This window comes from Pinus tabuliformis, chromosome 6 (genome assembly GCF_031772625.1).
Source record: "Pinus tabuliformis cultivar Carrire ecotype Pingquan chromosome 6, CPIR1, whole genome shotgun sequence".
Taxonomy (NCBI): Eukaryota; Viridiplantae; Streptophyta; class Pinopsida; order Pinales; family Pinaceae; genus Pinus; species Pinus tabuliformis.
In genome coordinates, this window is record NC_142292.1 from 62,057,982 (window position 1) to 62,071,111 (window position 13,130).

Genomic DNA, 13,130 nt, shown 5'->3' on the forward strand with positions numbered 1-13,130 from the left:
TACGCTGGGGCGATGATGTGTAGGATATGGGGGATGCATGATTCTGCAAGATTTGATATCGAAATGGTTCCTTTAATGGAAGCGGCAACAAGTAGTTATATCATGGATTGGGCCAATATTTTGTCTGATAAATTAGCCTCTACAATTCTTGATTTTAGATTCAATTCACGCAAAACTACCCGGACTATCCCTCCCTTCTATTACAGTGCTTATGTCATGGATAATCTTTGTTTTAATTCTGAATACCTGATACTCGGGTGGAGGTGGACGCCACAGGACCCCAAACCAATTCACATCTACCATCAGATGTTATGGAAGGCACATTACAAAGACCACTTATATCAAATCTGTAATGGTTTTATGTTGCCCATTTATTATGCTATCTTTGATAGGCCTGCCCCAAGAATTTCCGAGGAGGCCGAAATTGATTTAACTGCAGTGGGGAATTGGTTCGGGGAAGAAAAATTCACTTATATACGGGTGTTTGGCAGTGCCACAAAGCCCCATGTTCTCCCATTATATGTGCCCGATAAACTGTTGGCACGTGAATTAGACTACCAAATTACAACCGCTGGAATGTCCAAAACTCTTAGGACTTCCAAAAAGCAACTATGGCCCATATTCCCTTTAAGATGTGGTGTTTACACCATACTTGATTGGAAACATGCTGAGAAGGAGGCAGACAAAATTAATGTGCTCAATCTTGCGACCATCCCTAGTAGGCAATTCGATCCTCGGAAGGTTGCCTACAATGTGCTCGAACAGGCCAAACTCACCAAGTTTGACCATGAAAAAAATCAATTTGATGATTTAGTTTCTTCAGCAGAATCCTTGTCGCAGGTTAAAACATTGGCTAGAATGAGATATAATGATGAAGCACTGCTGGAATTCAATAGGCTCAGAGAGCAGAGGTTGCAAACTCTGCCTCTGGACTTGTTGGCCACTACACCAACAATTAAGTCAAGCGAGCCTGGACAGAAGAGCACTGACGAGCCTCCCGCTACAAAAGAAATTCCCGAAAAAGAAACAGAGCAGGAGAAAGGAAAGGAGCAGGAAAAAGAGCAGGAAAAAGGGAAGAAGCATGACAGTGAAGTCATTGATTTGGAGACTCAAATTGATCCAAAACTCCTCCAGGAGTGGCAACAATTTGACTCTATTATTAATAATCCCGAGACTCCACCAGGATTCGGCAAGCCTCAAGTGACAGTCAGCCAAGAAACAACCACAACTACGGTTCCGATGGAAGGAACCAGCGGCCTACCCAGCAGTAAGGATGCAGAGATAATCCTAAGAGATCCATCGGATCAAATTGTTTTACAGGTAGAAGACATCCCACCACTAGACGTCTTTTACAGCCCTAAACACAGGGCTATGGTGAAAAGGCAGAGGAAAAGGAAAAGACTTTATCAATCTTACCTTTTGCCAGATCAAACAGAGATGGCTAACGTGGTGTGGAAGGAGGAACTGAACCCTTCCGATGACCTTACAAAACTCTCCCAGTATGCCAGAGCATATTTGGCAGCCACAATGGATAAGGCTTCGGAAGTGAGCAGTCTCCTCAAGGAAAAAGATCAAGTGAAATCCCCGAGATACAAGATGCCACATACTCAGCTCAACTGAATTCTTGCCTAAGCCGCACCCCAGAGTTGCAACCGATGTTAGAAATCTGCCAGCTCAAGCCGAAGGGAGATCATTCGAAGCGATGAATCATGCTTCCAACTAAAGACAAGCCGATTTTGAGGAGATCTTCATAGCATAGTTGTACCAATTTATTAGCAGTTTTATTTTGTAATTAGTTAGTTTAATTAGTATTTATAGGCCCTTTCAATGCATTGGAAAGGGTCCTCAGTTTTTGTATAAACTCAAATCAGGAAGTCACACTATTGTGCTTCTGATCTATTTTTTATAAAGACTGGGCCAGTATTCTGATTTTTGACAAAGAAAGCTTTAATAATCTGTGCACTATTGCCTCTTTTGGAAGTGTTTTCTAAGTTGTAAAAAGGAACGTGAATGTGGTTGATATTGGGAGTGACTCGAATAAACATATGGTACTATTATCTATGCTTTTCTGTCATTTTTATATGAATTTGCATTCGTTTAAATTTTGCTATCATTGAATATATATATGTGCTTTAACAGCAAGCCTTGTACTTTTCACTATTGGATGTCCAAGGACTGTTATTCTTTCACTCATGTATATGTCTATGATATAAATGAGAAATAGTGTAATAATGTTTGCTTGATTGCTTTGTTCAACTATTTGGGCTTAGTAATTATCATATGAATAAACATCTTTACTTACCAACAAAGGTCATCTATATGCCTGTTTGTGAATGAAGACCATCCAAAGTTACACTAAAAGCAGCAATTTCCCGGGATAGAATAGTTGTTTATATTTTACTTTTTAAATTAGATCATTCATCCATCATCGTTAGATATTAGAAAATCAATCATTCATTCATCTCATTTACCAATCATTGGGAAATTGGTCCCATTATATCCAGTCGGAGCCACCATACCAAACGGAAAAGGAGCTGCCTTTAAGGTTCGGACCGGGTGGTTATCCCCGATGTTGATGCAGTGATTTTCGAGGCATCAACAAGTCCGTATTTTACTATCTCTTGCGGTGAATTTTGACTGGCCTTTACATCAATTCGATGTAAAGAATGCATTTCTGCATGGAGATCTCCAAGAAGAAGTATATATGGAGTTGCCCCCTGGCTGTAAGCTGCAGACTAAAGGCAATAAACAGGTTTGTAGATTGAAAAAATCTTTATATGGCTTGAAGCAGTCTCCTAGAGCGTGGTTTGGAAGGTTCACTAGCTTTATGAGGTCTATTGGTTACAAGCAAAGTAACTCAGATCACACTCTCTTCTTGAAACATAATGGAGAACGAATCACAACCCTCATTGTGTACGTTGATGATATGATAGTAACTGGAGATGATCCTGAAGAAAGGAAAGCACTGCAAGAGTAGCTTGCCCATGAGTTTGAAATGAAGGATCTTGGGAAATTGAAGTATTTCCTTGGAATTGAAGTGTCAAGATCAAAGAAAGGTATTTTTCTGTCACAACGGAAATATGTCTTAGACTTATTGAAGGAAACTGGCATGACAGGATGTAGTCCAGCTAGTACCCCTATGGAAGAAAATCTGAAGCTAGGTGTGCACCCAAACCAAGTTCCTGCTAACAAGGAGCGCTATCAGAGATTGGTTGGAAGATTAATGTATCTTGCACATACTCGGCCGGATTTAGCCTATGCACTAAGTGTTGTCAGTCAATTCATGCACTCCCCAAGTGAAGAACATATGAATGCTGTCATCCGGATCTTACGCTATTTGAAGTCATCTCCAGGAAAGGGAATTTTATTCACAAAAGGTGATAGCTTGGATGTTAAAGGTTATACAGATGCTGATTGGGTTGGGTCAATTGAGGATAGACGTTCTACATCAAGCTACTTCACTTTTGTAGGAGGAAATCTGGTTACTTGGCGAAGTAAAAAACAAGAGGTAGTTGCTAGATCCAATGTTGAGGCCGAATACAGAGGAATGGCTAAGGAAATATGTGAATTGTTGTGGATCAGAAATTTGTTGCAGGATTTACATATGAAGCAAGTCGGTCCTATGAAGTTATACTGTGATAACAAGGCAACATGTGATATTGCTCATAATCTAGTTCAACATGATCGAACTAAGCATGTTGAGGTTGATAGGCATTTTATCAAGGAGAAACTAGAAGCAAAGTTGATTGAAGTTCCTCATGTTCGATCTCAAGACCAGCTTGCTGATGTGCTGACCAAAGCAGTGTCAAACCAAGCATTTAATGGTTGTCTCAACAAACTTGGCATGAGTGACATCTACTTACCAACTTGAGGGGGAGTGTTGACAATTGGGAGCAATTATCTCCAAGTTGGTTCTCCGTAATTCAAGTTCCTGATTTGTCTCTGCCACTAGCTGATTCCTGATTTGTCTCTGCCACTGGCTGTACAGATAGACGAGAATCACTCCTAAAAAATTGGTTGTACAGACTCCTGTGATTGTATCAGTTTTCCTTATTCTAGGCCTAAACTATAGGATCTGAAGTGTATACAACGGCTATTTATGTCGAACAAGTATCAGTAAAAAATAATTGAAGCCTTTCATAAAAACTTCCTTGTTTTTGACTATTTCCCCGTTACTTTCCCAGCTCCCGGCGCAAAGCAAGGACTAGCTGCCATGCAGCCTCCCTTGTTAAATATGTTAATGATTTTAGCACCCACAACATCAATGGTTGCCGGTATCCATTAACAATCGTATTAAATATATTAACGCTCTTGGGAGATTCAACACCCCTAACATACCAAACTATAGAAATAATTGTTCATTGTAATTAATTGTTGATCCAAATCGAATTTAACTGACTACATAACTTGTATGAATTGTGTTGATGGGTTGAATATTGAGTAATGTAGTCCAATGCCAATTGCTGCAGAATTCAAATCACAACTTTATCAATCACACCACACTAATTTTTACGTATATAAATGGTCAATATTCGCACTGCATGGATATGATTATCACGTAAATTCTATCTTTATTTTTTTTATTTTCAAACAATTGGCATGATCGCACATATACACCATATATTTTTTCGGTTTTCAAACAATCATTGGCGTGATTGCATATATACACAATATGCGGGGGTCTTTTTATTTTCAGGTAACTTAAGAAGTGGACTTTTGTTCTAAAATAAAATTTTAATTTTATTCTCCCCTTTGATTAAAATAAAATAAAATCTCCATCATTTTTGTAGTGTTAGAGGAAAAATAAATTTAAATTTAATTTAATGATGTCGAGGAATTAGCTGAACCATTATTGACTCTAACATAAATCTTTGTAAAAATTACATTAAATTGTAATCCAAAAATCTCCTGAACGATCATCAAGTCACAAGAAATGCCTGACCCGACTAACAATCTAGAGTTACAACTTTCAAATAGATATCACTTTTTTTCCCATGGAAAAATCATAATTTTCATTTATATTTGAAAATTACATGCTGAAGATGCCGATAACATATGAAGTAATAGTGGTCATAAGCCACAATCTGTACTGTTATGTCCCAAAAATGAGTCAATCCCATGTAAGGGAGACTTTTTTGATAAATACATATGATAAGTTCAGTAATATATAAACATATTAATGTACTATAATTGAAATAGTTACATAAAAAATTGTATTAAAAAAAAACCAGAAATCAGGGTCAGTAGACCCTGTCATTGTTGCTCATCCATGTATGGCATGTGGTAGTAACTGTAGATCTCTTGGTCATTCTATTCACTGATCAATTAGACCCCCCTTGCCTAGAGTGTGGCTTCTTTGAATAGCAAGTTAGAAATTTTGTTGCGCTCCCTGTATATATGTGGTGAGCTCCAGTATTGTAGCAATAATGCTACAACTCCTGGGGCTTCCTGTCTCTTAATTTTATCAACCCGGTAGTTCGTACAAACTTGGAAGCGACAGTGCTGTATGCACAAGTACTAGCTCTTGTCGCAGCTGTCACTTGGTCAGCTGGCACAAGTCCGCTAGGGCTCAACCCAACTTCTATAGGCTCACAGAAGAAGCTTTATCAATGATGGACGAAAGCTAGCTCAAAGAAGACTAATCTACTTGGCAAAAATGAACTGAAAGCAAATCAAAACATGGAAACCCTAGGAAACCCTAATTTAACTAGTCTAACCTCTATGATGCAAAGAATGTGAAGGAAACTTCTACCAATGATGCCATTACTTCTAATAAGTGAAAATGCATGAATCTAATCTACTTGCAGCTTAAAAGACATGTTTTTGTATTTTTTCTTTAAGTGGATGGAGTGATTGTGATTTTGTGCTTATTAGGGTTTGGTTGTGCAGATGTGATGCGGAAGGAAGGAAAGCTTGGGAAAGGTTGGGGAGGCTAGGAGAGGTTCCCAGAGATCCTTAGCATCAGTCCACAGAGGTTCCTCACGTTCAGAGGCTCAGCAACCGAGTGAGTGGCCTCCTACAGGATGTATGCAGGGGATTCTACAGGAAACGCAGGGGTTTCTACAGGAAGTCTACAAATTGCTACAGGATGACCTACCGTGGGTGTTTGAAGTGATGGTGGAGGGATGGAATGGTAGGGGGAGATGTGCAAGGTAGGAATAAAGCTGGTGATGGCTCAGGAGTGGAGAAGTAGGATGGAGAACGAGTGTATGAAGTGGGTTGATGGATGGAAGGTTATAACAACGAAATGTCTAAAGAATGAAGTTACGTGAGGAGTGGAGCAGTTTGGGAGATAACAGAGCAGAGCAGAGGTCAAGGATGTGGTTGTATGCGTGATCAAGACGAAGAAGGAGGTAATAGAACGATGAAAAGCAGTGTAAATAAAACAAATGACTTATGACTGTCACCAAGATGAAAATTCATTAACCTAAGCTACCTGAACTCAATGAACAGTAAGATAAAGCATGTAGAGGAATGTGCATGAAGCGGTGATGAAGGTGTATGGTGCAAAAGTGAAGTGCATGGAAAGATCTATCATAAACGAGACTATGTTGCAGCGTATATAAAGTGAAGAACTGCGTATTTTTGTGGCTGGTATAGGCTGCACTCCAATCTCCAAACAGAGATGGCAGTGGAGACTTTCTCAACCTTTTTTGCTGGAGCTCCAATGTATTATCAACCTGCTAATCTAACTAAACAACCGAAAGCAATTCAACCATAAACTAGTCCTATCTATGCTCATGAAAACGACTAAATTACCAAACTGTGAATTCGAATTGCATGTGAAAATAAACAAACTCAAAGTGCTGGAATGAAATGCAAACACATTACAACACTGAGGAGATCTATTGCTCTCAGGTTGGGCCCTAACCTGAGAGCTATAGCTCCTTGAGAAAACTCAGAACTAGATCAAAATCTGCCTTCTTTATTCATAATCTGATGTCATGCCAAATTGGCTTACAAAAAGAACTACACCGAGCTGTGCTCCAAAATTACAATAGTAATGCGAAAGTTTCAACAACCTATCAAAGGCTACGGCCTCCATACTTATGCAAAAACGATCATCCAACAGGTGTCCTTGATTTTAGGAGCTCGGCTGTCCAACTGAAGTTTAACTTGCTGATCCTGTAGGACAGTCATAATTGCTGTTCATGTAGAACAGTTATAACTGATGTTCCTGTAGAACAGCTGACTGCTTCTAAGCTCGGTGGGGAGATGGATTGGAGCTCGGAGCTATGGTGGGAATCACGAGGAGGGTCCCAAGACTGTGGAAATCCTCTCCTAAAAACCAGCAGTGCCACCTCATTGTCTCCTTGTCTCCTTTTCACGTGGTCTTTTTTCCCTTTTAATGCAAAAACCTGAAATCATAATGCATTAGTCACGTAGATAAAATGTCTACCCTTCTTCCTACAAACAACACGAATAAACTAAGAAATGCATGCATAAGCAGTAAAAAGTGAATGGTTTGAGCAAAGCAAGTAGGCCAAATGAGCCCAAATTATACCAAAAATTGGGGCTCATCATCACCCCCCAGCTAAGCTATTTGCTCATCCTTGAGCAACTTTTCCCTGGCTCCTCGTCTTTGGCCGAGAACTAGAGCCCAGAGCACGCTTTTCCTCCCCTGATTTTGGTGGTTCTGCCTTTTCTGCTGAGGGTGGCGCTTCTTCCTTTCCCGTTTTTGGCGGCCCTGCCTTTGCTGCCCCTGGTGGTGACGAAGGTGATGCTTCCTCCCCCTTTCCTATTTCCTTGAGCCGGGCTTCGGAAGGCGACTGGCCTATTTTTCGTGTCCAGGAAGTTATTTTTGGACTCTCCTTTTCGGGGGTGGCTGATGTTTTAGAAGGGGTTCTTGCACTGGGTGAAGTAGGGACGTCCCCTGAAGTGGTTTGGCTGCTGGGTGGAGGCTGTGGCTTGCCCGTGGTCATCCTCTTGCTTCTCCGAGCCTTAAAGTACAGAGGAGTCTCCCTCTTCCTCTTGCCTTTTGGCTTAGGTGGCGTATTGAGGCCAGCTAATACAGCTGCTGCCTCCCGTGCCAGAATATCCACCTCCTTTTCTTTGGTTTTTACCTTTTTGGGGCTTCCTGTAGAAGCCTGTTTCTGCAATTTCGGGCTTCCTGTAGAAGCCTTTTCCTTCAGCACTTTTGGGCTTCCTGTAGAAGACCCTTTCTTGACCGGTTTTGGGCTTCCTGTAGGAGCCTTTTCCTTTAGCAGCTTTGGGCTTCCTGTAGGAGCCTTTTCTTGAGTCTTTGGGCTTCCTGTAGAAGCCTGTGTCTTTGTTTCCGGACTTCCTGCAGAAGTCTGTTCCTTAGTGATTTCCGGGCTTCCAGTAGAAGCCTGCTTCTGTTTTCCTATAGGTACAGGTGTCTCCGTCTTTGCTTGCTTACCTGCCTGAATTTTGCTTTTTGCTTTGGTTGCAGGTGCTGTTGAGGTACTTGGGCTGACGTGGACTACCTCAGCTTTGTCCATTCTGCCTTTCATCCTCTTTTCCCTTGCTGACAGGATAGGTGTGCCACCCTTTTCTTTGTCCTTCTTTTCCTCAGCCACTGCTTCCTTGTCTTCACTGCTGGAGGAGCCACTATCTTCGATCAACATTTTAATATCCCCATCTTTGGTCAAATTGCGGAAGGATTCCCATGAGAGGGGGACCTTATATGAGTGCAATGCATCTTCCACAAGCAGTTTTATTAACCCATGGTGGGCTATCTGATCAGGTATGCCCTCTCTTAGCTTTGTAGCACACTCCATTAGGGACTGCAGGAGATAATAAGGGATGCTCAGTTTTTGCTCTACAGGAAGGTCAATTCGGTGCCTCAACTCAGTGAGTAGCCGAAAGTGATATGCATACACGATGCTGAACCGGCCTTCACAAGTAATATATTTCATGATTTGCAAACTGACTTCATTCCAAGGTGGTGATAGGCTCGTTCTTCTCACCCCGTTTTTATCCTCCGAGAATTCTTCCTCAGGTGGAAAGAATTCCTTCTTTGCTTGCTGGCTCTGCTTTCGTTCTTCCTTGTCCCACGGCAAACCCATAGGGAGTTCTGTGATCCGACTGATATGTTCTGGGGTGAGTTTGAGGCTTAGACCTCTGAAGTTTACTGTAGCCAGTGTCTGGGATTTAGGCTTCAAAGCCTGCAAGAATTCCTCGGCTACTTCATCATCGTAGCCCTGCAGCTTATCACAAAAAGGCATCCATTGTGCTCTGGTAAAGAGCTCTACCACTGCTGGGTTTCTCCTTAAGTTAATTGAATCAGTGGGCTCTCGTCTTATAAACCCACCCGGCATGATGAACACGGGGGTTTTGACTAAAGGTGACAAATGCAAAGGAGATTCGGTCTATTTTGGGCAGAGCATGCATACAATTCACAAAACACAGTCTAATTATACTGCTATCCTGTAGAAGCGATAGTATAGGCACAGCAATCCGATATTTTTATGACCAGACTGTGAATAATGATCTTTCCACCTTTGAAAGCCAATTGCGGAAGGAGTTTCAGGGTTACCTTTTTTCTGCCACCTTTTCTTACGTGAGGAATTCACCTTCCTGTAGAACTGCGTTCCTGTAGAGACTGCTTCCTGTAGGACTGCGTTCCTGTAGAAACTGTTCCTGTAGGAGCAGTGTGCAAACTTCGGGGAGGACTGTAGTTGGCCAGCGGTCGAGATGTGCTTCACCAGCGTTCTGGTAGCCGAAAGCTCGGCGTATCAACGTGCAGAGGAAATCAGAAGAGCCACTCGAGTTTTGAAGTGGAGGTTGATGAATACATGCGCATAATCTAGCCGATTAGATTTTGAATCGGCGCAGCTCGTGGCGCGGGGGGTGAGCTGTCCCCGCCGGACCGTTGGGCGACGTCACCCATCATTCGCCTGCATATTCACTCGCTGCCGCATTCATTCCCACAGATCTGCCGCCGCCCTTTTCGGTTAAACTCGTTTCTCGGTTGACGGGACTATCCTCACGTGCGTGCTGCGTATTTTCTTTGTCGTGGCTGCCACCCAAGCATCTGACTATACCATAACTAGCCGACGTGGCCAGTCAACTGGCCATACGGCCGCTCAACCATTCATTTCTACGCCATGCAAACAAATCAAAGTAATACTCATGCGATTTGGTGGAAGGAAGGGTTGAGACACTTACCTGCGCGCGGCTGCACACGATTTTTCGGTTTTTGGACGACGGGGAGCGGATCTACCTGCTGCATGCGGCTTACACAGTCCCGGAGGCTCATGGTTACAGGATGCTGGCGATGGAGTGGATGATCTGGTTGCCTGCGCCTGTGTGTTGCTTGCAGAGGGCGGTGCTGTGAATGGTATCCACTCATGCAGGTTTGACTGTTACAGGATTCCCGCGGGGTGCCTTGTAACAGTCTCGCCTCCTTGGGTGCATGCTGCACGACGATGGATAGAATCTTCTGATCACGCTCCCGGAGCTTCTGATGCTTGACATGGATGTGGTATGAGCTCTCGGTGCTTGTTTTTCTTTGACAAATGGCTTTACCACGAGAACTCATTGATCTGGTTTGCTGGTGCAGGGATCTTGGTTGCATGGCGACGAGGATGGTGGAGCAAGGTAACAGCAATGTTCAGGGGTGCCAACAGTGGCATGCATGCATCCAACCCATTCCTCAGCCGCTAGATCTCCGTTTGAAACAAATTTTTGGCCGTCCCAAACTTCTACAGGAAGTTTCCTGTAGAACACAGAGCTTCCTGTAGAAAGTTCGGCCTTCCTGTAGAAAGTCTGCACTTTCCTGTAGAAAATCCGCGCCTTCCTGTAGAAAGACTGCGCCCTCCTGTAGAAAGACTGTGCCTTCCTGTAGAAAGACAGCAGCTTCCTGTAGAAGATTCAAACCATGATAAAATTGCACATACCTTGAAAAACATGGGTGCTCTTGGAGGAGGTACTGATGAGGTTCCTTGACAGCATGATAAGGACCCTTGGCTGTGAGTTGAAGGGCTTCCTCTTCTCCATAGAGCATCTGCAACCTGCATGCAATTTTTACCATATTTTGCTTATTGTTTTTTCTTTTTTCTTTTTTTTTTTTTTTTTTTTGAAAGATAACAGGGGCGCCTCAAAGAGGTTTTCACCCGTGCCATCTGCCCTGAGCGCCTCAGAGAGGTTTTCACTCAAGGATCTTTTTCAACCTTTTCTCTTTTTTTTTTTTTGAAAAAGCAATAGGAGCGCCTCAATGAGGTTTTCACCCCTACTACCTGCCTTGGGCGCCTCAGAGAGGTTTTCACCCAAGGATCTTTATTTCTTTTTTTTTTTTTTTTTTTTTTTTTTTTTTTTTTTTTTTTTTTTTTTTTTTTTTTTCAGATCTTCTTTCAGGGTGTGCCAGAGGCAGAGGCAGAACCCTTCTCTATGACCAATACAGATTTCTCCATAGTTTTGATAAACTCTTGTCTTGAGAGAGGTCTCCTGTAGATCTTCAATCGATGCCCATTGACAAGCATGGGAATGGCTTCCTCATCAATGGTTCGAATGAGGACAGATCCATTGTCATGGCATTTCTCCACTGTATATGGTCCTAGCCATCTGGTTCTCAGCTTCCCCTTGAAATCTTTGTATCTGGAATCATACAACAAAGCCCAATCTCCCGGCTGAAATTGCTTGTCATGGAGATGTTGGTCATGCCACACCTTCCTCTGAAGTTGAACCACTTCTGAGTGAAGGAGGGCCTGCATGCGGTGCTCATCCAGGCCATTCAGCTGCAGTAGCCTTTCTTGTTGTGCATGGCTGAGATCTAGGTCCAGCTGAGCTGCCATCCTCAAAGTGTTGTATTCAAACTCAATGGACAGCAAAGCTTTCTTCCCATAGACCAGCTCATATGGTGTGAAACCGGTGGTGGTCTTCCAAGTGGTGTTGTAGCCCATGTGGCCTCAACCAGGCGATCTGCCCAATCTTTTCTGCTGCTGCTCACCACTTTGGTCAAGATCCCTTCTAATGCTCTATTGGTGACTTCCACCTGCCCATTTGCTTGAGGGTGATAAGGGGTGGAAGTCCTATGCTTGATCTTGTGATGAGCTAGGAGATCTTCAACCAGGTTGGAGGTGAACTGGCTCCCTTGATCGGTGACCAGCTCTCTTGGATAGCCAAACTTATAGAAGATGTTCTCTCTTAGGAACTCGGCCACCTTCTCTTCTGTTGCTGCTTTGATTGCTTTGGTCTCTGCCCACTTTGTCAAATAGTCAGTACACACAATGATGTAAGTCCTTTGCCTCGAAGAGGGGTTGATTGGGCCCACAAAGTCCATGCCCCACTTCTCAAATGGCTCAAGAGTCACTTGAGGTTGGAGAGGCATCTCATCCCTTTGGGTCGGTTTCCCCATTCTTTGGCATTGGTCACACTGACTGACATATCTTCTGACATCTTGATGAAGTGTGGGCCAATAGTAGCCTGCCTGCAGGATCTTGAAGGCAGTTCTCTTTGCTGCAAAATGCCCTCCACAAGGCCCATCATGACAAGTGAGGAGGATATCAAAGACTTCCTCCTCCCTTACACAACGCCTTAAGATCTGATCGGGGCCAAGCTTGAACAGATTGCCCCCGATCCAAGTGAATGAGGCACTTTTTCTGATGATTCTGCTCTTCTCTCTGGAAGATAGGTGTGGAGGGAACTGTGCTGAAACAAGGTAGTTTGCTATATCAGCAAACCATGGAGAGAGTACTGAAATAGCAAACAGATGTTCATCAGGCATCTGGTCATCCACTGTTCCATCCTCATCTGCAGACAAATCCAATCTAGATAAAAAGTCAGCAACAACATTTTCTCTACCTGGTTTATCAACAATGGTTAGATCAAACTGCTGCAATAAAAGTAACCATCTAATAATACGAGCATTCACATCTGGTTTATTCATTAAATATCTAATAGCAGCATGGTCAGTATGTACAAAGGTCTGGTAACCAGTAATATAATGTCGGAACTTGTTCAATGCATGGACCACAGCCAAGAATTCTTTCTCGGTTACAGTGTAATTCAGCTCAGCTTTGGACAAGTTTTTGCTAACAAAGTAAATGGCATATGGAAGTTTCTGCTCAACTTGTCCTAAAGCTGCACCTATGGCTTTGTTCGAGGCATCAGTGTGGATGTGGAAAGGTAGGGCCCAGTTTGGACCTCTCAGGATTGGGGCTGACACC